The 7,012-nt window shown below is 33.8% G+C and overlaps 1 pseudogene; it reads right to left on the bottom strand.

Annotated features, from left to right (window-relative positions):
• Positions 1 to 4,922: 4,922 nt before the first annotated feature.
• On the bottom strand, positions 4,923 to 5,988 carry LOC112648185 (nucleophosmin-like; annotated as a pseudogene).
• Between the last annotated feature and the right edge of the window lie 1,024 nt (positions 5,989 to 7,012).

Raw genomic sequence — 7,012 nt, forward strand, 5'->3', positions numbered from 1 at the left:
ATATAAAAATATTAAATCAACATATTGCACATCTCAAAACTGATTTGTTTTTAGAAACCATGGGTACCAGAAGGAAGTGAGATGACACATTTAAAATGCTGGAAAAAACAGAAGCTGTCAACCAAGAATTTTATATTCGGGAAAACCATCCACAAAAGTAAGGAGAAATTAAGATATTCCCAGATAAACAAAAGCTAAGAGGTTCTGTCACTAGTAAACCCACCCTACAACAAATGTTAAAGGGATTTCTTCAGGTTGAAATAAAAGATAATCAGACAGTAATCTGAAGATATCAGATGAAATAAAAATTCTAGTAAAATTGACTATATAGTTAAGTATAAAAGCTGATATCTTTGTACTTGGGGTTGTATCCTCTTCTTCCCCTGTCTTAGAAAACAAATGCATGAAACTATAAGTCTACATTAATGGCTATATAGCATATAACAACAACAACAACAACAAAAACATAAAGGGGGTAAAGAAAAACCTGGATGGGGAATAGTTTTTGTATACTATTCAAATTTCATTGGTGCTAATTAAAACTATTTATATGAACCTAAGGGATTAAATGGAATCCCCAGAATAAGCACTCATAAAATACCTTAAAAAAAAACCATAAAAGGAAATGAGAGGGAAATCAGAGTGATACATGACAAAAAATCAATTAAATAAATAATAAAGCTCTAATGGGAGAATTAGGTACCAAAAGAGAGATAAGATATAGAGCAAATGCAGTAGAATGACAGAAGTAAGTTTTCTACCAGTAATTATTTTGAGGTTAAATTAGTTACTTCATTTGAAGGGCAAATATTAGCAGGATGCATTTTTTTAATGATTCAACTGCATACTATTTATAACATGCTCACCTTAGATCCAAAGACACACCACGGTTGAAAGTGAAAGAAAGGCGAAAGACATTGCATGGATATAGCATCTGAAAGAAAGCAAGGACATCCATACTTACATTAGAAAAAACAAAACAAAATGTAGATTTTAAGACAAAAAATCATCATAAGAACCAAAGAAAGAAAGACATTATATAATGATAGTAACATCAATTCAGCACAAAACTATAATAAGAGAAATCCATCATCAGAGTTCCCAAATATATGAAGCAAATATTTACAGAATTGATGGGAGAAATAACCAATAGCACAATGCTAATAAAAGACTTCCATTCCCTATTTCCAATAATAGATAAAACAAGCAGAAAGAAAATCAATAAGGAAACAAGGACTTGAACAGCACTCTAGATCAATTGAGTCTAAGAGGTATATACATAATATTTCACCAATAATAGCTGAATACCCATTTTTCTCAAGTAAACATGGAACATTCTCCAAGATAGGCCATATGTTAAGACCATAAAATAAGTCTCAATCAAGCTAGAAAGGCTGAAATCATACAAAATATTTTTTCCGATGACGGTGAAATGAAACTAGAAATCAAAGCAGAGGAAAATGAGAAAATCCACAAATATGTGGAGATTAAATAACATACTTTAAACAGTCAACAGGTCAAAAATAAACCTTAAGCAAAATTAGCAAATAATTTGAGGCAAATGAAAAAGGAATGTAAGCAAAATGCAAAACTGGAAAAAGGAAGGAAATAAAGATTGACATGATGAAAAATGAAGTAGAGATTAGAAAAATAACAAAAAAAATCAATGAAAACAAAAATTTGTTCTTATACAAGGTGACCAAAATTGACAGATCTTTTTCCAGACTGATGAAGGAAAAAAAGAGAGAAAATTAAAATTATTTAATTTTAATTAAATTAAAAGTTTAATTTAGTTAAAAGTTGAGACATTATTACAAATCTTACAAAATATCAAGGATTGTAAGAGAATACTATAACAGATAAAATGCACAATTTTTTGAAGTACACAAATTCACAAATTGACTTATGATGAAATAAAAAATCTGAATAGAACTATAACAAGACACTGAATCAGTTATCAAACACCTTTAATAAAGGAAAATCCATGACCAGATGACTCACTAATCAATTCTACTAAATATCTAAAGAAAAATTAACAGCAATCCTTCTCAAAGTCTTGTGAAAAATAAAAACAAAAGAGGAAAGAACTCTTCTGAGCTTCATGGGTACGAGGTTTCTTTTTGGGATGTTGAACAAATTAAATATCTGGAGCTGGTTAGTGATGATGGTGGCACAACACTGTAAATCATGGAATTGGTTAAAATGGTAAGTTTTATGTTATGTTCATTTTACTACAATTTTGAAATCATCTCATATCTTTAAATTCTGATACTATTATTTTATTTCTAAAATTTGTATTTGAACTTTTAAAAATTGTGTATAACAATTTACACTTCTTTCCTGTCCATATTTAGATTATCTATTTTTTAATATATTCCATATATTTTTCATTCTATAGATGATCATTTATTTCCACTCTGTAGTTGATAATTCCAGTGTCTAAAATTTTTTTTATTTGATCTGGTTGCTCATATCATTTATGTTGCCATACTGCCTGTTTGCTTTATCATTATTTTTATCAAGCATTCATGTTTGAAAACAATTGTATTTGTGGGGAATCCTTGTGATCTAGACTGAAGTTTTGTTCCTTCAGTGAATATTTGCATGTGTTTCTTAGGGTTTGCATTCTTAGTCCCTGGAACAGTCATACCGCTTGATCACTTCATCAGATGCTTTCAACATTATTCTTTTCCTGGGTTGTCAGGGTGAGCTTCGACCACAATACCACATGAGCGCCAGCTTGTGGTTAAGAATTCTGAAACCAAAAAAAAAAAAAAAGAATTCTGAAACCCAAGGCTAGAATAGACAAGCTTTCGAACATTCTATCTTTGTAAATGATTACTTTCCTGTTTTATTTATGTTTCCAGTTTTATTCTTTCCCTGAAATTGTTACACTTGAATCCCAGGTTTATGTATGATCTCTGATTTGATCTTTCACTTTGTGTGGGCTCTCAGCACACATAGGTTATTAAAATCAAAGCTCTATATTAAGGAATGTACAACTTTTCTCAGGGAAGCCATGGACTTTATTTCACTTATTACTGTGGATTTATGCTTTCTGTTTGCTTTCTGCCTCTAAGGATTACTCTGACTTTATTGCCAGCTCAGACATGCACTTTATTCTTTTAAAAATTATTCAACTTTTTCTGGCATTTTCAGAATATGATGATTTTGGGGTTTCCATTCTGCCAAACTGCTGGAGATGATACACTCTCATGTTGCTTTTGTCCAGAGATAGAGGAAAAATCCAGGGCATAACAGTGTATCATGGTCCAAATTATCCCAATGGTGAAACAAATCTACCAACTTTCCTTGTCAATATATTTGTGGTGATCATTAATGCTTTCACCCAATATTTCCAGCTTTTTAACTTTCATGCACAGGGTTAGGACTGCTTGCCATCAGCTTGAAGTTAGATTTAGCCATGTAGCTTTGTTTAGCTATTGAAATGTGTGTGAAAGTGAAATGTGTCACTTTTGCCAGAAAATTTCAGAGATGGCGAGTAACTAAATGCACACCACTCCTACTGCTCCACAGGTTAAGCATAGGTCACGATAATGGCTTGTTCCTCTGGGTTCCTCTGAGGGATTATGGTGACAGTCCTTCCCCATTGTTGTGTAAGTCAAGTTTTGTTATCCTGAGCCACTGAGATTTGGGGGAATTCTTGTTACCATAGCATATCTTAGCCCATACTATGTGCTATTTGTCAAATACTATTACTTCTTAAGCTCAATCCAATGCCCAATACTTCATGATGTCTTCCCTGATGTAGTTCAGAAAATAATCATCCCATCTTCTATATTACACTGATAAGAATAACAATAAAAATGACTAATTGAGTTTACTATTAGTGAGGAGTTCTGTTAAGTCTTTTACTCACGTTAGCTCATGTAATATTAGCACAGAAAAATGAAGAAGATGTATTAATATTTCTATTTTACAAGTGAGGAAACTAAGGCTTTAAGAAATTAAGGAGCACACATATTTCTCATGTGATCTTTGTCACATTTGACTGAAATTACAATTATTGGTTTATTCATATATTATCCCGGTTAAAATTAGAACACCTATTTAGCATGATATCCACCAGTCCCAGTCAGTGGGTTGCACATAGTAGCAATGTGCTACAATGAGCACACAGTAGGTGCTCAATTCTGAAAACATATCTTTTTCTAATACACTATTCTAATTTTCTAGTTTTCCTTAAAAAATACACTGAAAATTTAAAGATGAGGGGCACCTGAGTGGATCAGTCAGTTAAGGATCTGGCTTTGGTTCAGGTCATGATTCCAGGGTCCTGGGATCATATCCTGTATTAGGCTCCCTGCTCAGTGGGGAGACTGCTTCTCCCTCTCTGTCTGCTTGCTGCTCTGACTACCTGTTATCTCTCTCTCTGTCAAATAAATAAAAATATTTTTAAAAATTTAAAGATGAAAGAAAATGTAAATGATAAGGCAACAAATACTTCTACCACTCTAAGAAATTTTTAATAGAGATTTATAGTTGATTTCCTTCTACTTTTTTCTATGCATGTGTAATTTGCAGTGTTGTCCCAAAATTCTGTGTGCAAACTTGTAGATTAAATTTTATATTAAATTCACATATTAAGCACTCTATGTGCTTTTTTGTTAATTTATTAAAATACTGAGTTTATTTCATATGTATATTTTGTCTCCCCACCATTTCTATTTGTCTGACTATCACTACTACTCTATTCTATCATAACATTCCATACAGACTTAAAACCAAGCAAAGGATGAAGTTCCATCTTTAAAAGCTAAATTTAATGCATTTTGGACAATATGTTCTTGGCAATGGAACTTGAGCAATATTTATCAGATATGGTAGGGAAAGTTGTCACTCTGTGTTATAAAAAGGATGTCCCGATATTTACTGTTACAGAAATGAAATGATGGGAAATTTTAACATAAATTATTTAAACTATTTTTTAAGATTTTTATTTATTTATTCATGAGAGACTGAGAGAGAGGCAGAGGGAGAAGTAGGCTCCCTATGGGGAGGTCTTGATCGCAGGACCCTAAGATCGTGACCTAAGCCAAAGGCAGACACTCAACCACTGAGCCACCCAGGTGCCACTTAAACTATTTTAATAGACTTCCTCCACTGCCAGAGATCTTGAATAACCTCCTGGTCAGTCATCTGAAAGAAACTCTTTACATAATTGATGAACTTGGCTTCCACTCTGGAGAAAGAACTACCTTTTTCTACATGCAATCGTAATTTGACTTTAATGTCCTTTATAGGACTAGGTCTTTTGGGTTTTCTCGTAGTATTTTTCCTGTTTTTTGAAAGGTTGGGGACCTTTTGATCTCGGTGTTGATGGTTTTGAGTCTTTCATTCTGGTTTGCATTCTTGGCTGGAGTACCTCATATAGACTCTTTACTGGACCTTTTTCTTCTGCTTCTCCCTCCTTATCATGTTCATCATCATCTTCATCATCATCATCATCTTCTTCATCATCATCATCATCATCATCTTCATCATCATTTTCACTAACGCCAATTTTTTCCCCCTGTGGAAATGTGCTACCACTTCCAAGGTTAGACTGCTTTCCAGATATGCTAAGGAGTTTCACATCTTCTTCCTCTTTACTTTACTCTGCATCTTCCCCCAAAGCTACTAAGTGCTATCCACCATTATGCACAGGCCCTGAACAACATGTCTATTTTAAGACCACAAGTGGTGTTATTTCAAAGCCCCCAAGGGAAATGTTGGCTGTGCAGACATTTTCAAAGTTTCCAGTGTGACTTCCATTGGACTGCCTTTGTACTTCATTGCCTTTGCTTCAACAATGTGCAATTCATCCTTTGCACCAATCCATAAACTGACTGTTATTAAAGATAACTGGTGCTCGTTTTCATCATTATCCATCTTTAAATGGTCATCTTTGTCAGCCTTTAGTTCACAACTGACAAGATAGATCTGGGGTCTCAAAGGGCTCATATACATGTCCATCAAATCATCCATGGGGTGGTGGCACACACATAGGAGGTTAAAGGCAGACGAGGGGATCCCTGAGTGGATCCGCGGTTCAGCACCTGCCTTTGGCCCAGGGTGTGATCCTGGAGTCCCGGGATCATGTTGGGCTCCCTGCATCTACCCTGCTTCTCCCTCTGCCTGTGTCTCTACCTCTCTCTCTGTCTCTCTCTATCATGAATAAATAAATAAAATCTTAAAAAAAAAAAAGAAGGCAGACAGAGATAAACTGCTATTATGCCGGAGAACAGCCAAGCAGGATAGAATCAAACTAGGGAAAACAAGTTTTCTATGCTCTTAACACTTATTTTATGACTAAATAAAATGCAATCATATGGGTAAAACCATTATTATCGCTTTTCACATTCACATTTCCTGGAGATTATTAATTTTATCCACTATTTAATTCAAAAGTATTTCTTGAGCTCCTCTTATATTCTCATGGCCTCTAGTAGACACTGGATACAAGGGCAAAACAAACAAACAAAAACCCTGCTCTGATAGAATTTATTCTTTTGTAGGAGGATACAGATAATTAGTTAATAAATATATAATTTAATATAAGCATTATGAAGAAATGAAGTAGAATAAAGTGATAGAAAATGATGAATTTTTCTATATTTTCAAAAGGTTGGTCAGAGATGCTTTTTTTTTGTTGGAGTGATAATGTTTGAGGAGAAAGTAGAAAGCAGTGAGAAGTAAAGTTATTTGGCTATTTGAAGGAAGAGAGTCCCAGGCAGTTGGGAAAGTAAATGCAAAGTAAAGTCTTGAGGCAGTTGCTTGACATGCTCAAGAAGCATCAAGGATCAAATGGCTGGAGGAACCCAATGGTTAAGGAGATCCGATAGGGATTATGAAAAGAAGCAGCAGGAACTCAGATCTTACAAACCATAGTGATTCTTGAATTTTACTTTAAGTTTATAGGGAAGTAGTTGAATTACTTTGATCATAAAAATGATATGCTTAGATTTATATTTTGACAAAATTTTTCTAGTTGCCTTATGGAGAGCATCTT

This window comes from Canis lupus, chromosome 7, assembly GCF_003254725.2.
Source record: "Canis lupus dingo isolate Sandy chromosome 7, ASM325472v2, whole genome shotgun sequence".
Taxonomy (NCBI): Eukaryota; Metazoa; Chordata; class Mammalia; order Carnivora; family Canidae; genus Canis; species Canis lupus.